Source organism: Schistocerca serialis, chromosome 1 (assembly GCF_023864345.2).
Source record: "Schistocerca serialis cubense isolate TAMUIC-IGC-003099 chromosome 1, iqSchSeri2.2, whole genome shotgun sequence".
NCBI lineage: Eukaryota > Metazoa > Arthropoda > Insecta > Orthoptera > Acrididae > Schistocerca > Schistocerca serialis.
This window is the reverse complement of record NC_064638.1, coordinates 675494147-675495259: the sequence shown is the minus strand read 5'-3', so window position 1 is coordinate 675495259 and position 1113 is coordinate 675494147. Positions and strand designations below refer to the sequence as shown.

The window sequence follows — 1113 nt, the reverse complement described above, 5'->3', positions numbered from 1 at the left end:
ACTACTGTAACTATCCGGGTGATTTTCGTACTCAAGTGGACGAAAGACATGGGTATATTTCTACCTTGTATCACATTACTACAGTACATTCACATTTAATTTCCGGTTGCTGCTAACTTTAGAAACTACTGTCTACATTTCCACTGAAATATGGATGTTCTCAATAACAGGCTGTAGGTTACCAGAATGAGATTTTCACTCTGTGCGGAGTGTGCGCAGATATGAAACTTCCTGGCAGATTAAAACTGTGTGCCGGACCGAGACTCGAACTCGGGACCTTTGGAAGGTAGGAGACGAGATACTGGCAGAAGTAAAGCTGTGAGGACGGGGCGTGAGTCGTGATCGGGTAGCTCAGTTGGTAGAGCATTTGCCCGCGAAAGGCAAAGGTCCCGAGTTCGAGTCTCGGTCCGGCACACAGTTTTAATCTGCCAGGAAGTTTCATATCAGCGCACACTACGCTGCAGAGTGATAATCTCATTCTGGAAACATCCCCCAGGCTGTGGCTAAGCCACGTCTCCGCAATATCCTTTCTTTCAGGAGTTCAGGGTTCGCAGGAGAGCTTCTGTAAAGTTTGGAAGGTAGGAGACGAGATACTGGCAGAAGTAAAGCTGTGAAGACGGGGTGTGAGTCGTGCTTGGGTGGCTCAGTTGGTAGAGCACTTGCCCGCGAAAGGCAAAGGTCCCGAGTTCGAGTCTCGGTCCGGCAGACAGTTTTAATCTGCCAGGAAGTTTCAGGCTGTAGGTTGTTTCTTAGACAACATTCTGTTATCCTGTTCACAGCAAAACTAGTTTTCGATTATTCAGTTGTGGAGGAGATCTTCCTTTTCATAGCTGCCTCATTATACAATTGTTTAACTGCAGGGTGTTTCAAAAAGAACTTTTACAATTAGTTCCCTTACACCAAAGTAGGAACAAAAGTTCATCTAAATTATGTTCGAAAATCATTCGTTTTCCAATCATTAATGAAATTTTACTATTTAGGTGACTGCAGCTCGTCAACACACAAACTTCTAATAAATGCTCGAAATATCCTCCTCTTGCATTTAAACACTCATGAATTCATCGATTCATGGACAACCGCACCCTTTCAAATACTGCATGATGGTTTCAAACG

General features: G+C 44.1%; 1 non-coding gene across 1 annotated transcript; it reads left to right on the top strand.

Moving 5' to 3' along the window:
- Positions 1 to 631: 631 nt before the first annotated feature.
- Trnas-cga (transfer RNA serine (anticodon CGA)) lies at positions 632 to 706 on the top strand. The gene has a single exon. It is a non-coding gene; the product is annotated as a tRNA-Ser (tRNA).
- The last annotated feature ends 407 nt before the right edge of the window (positions 707 to 1113 follow it).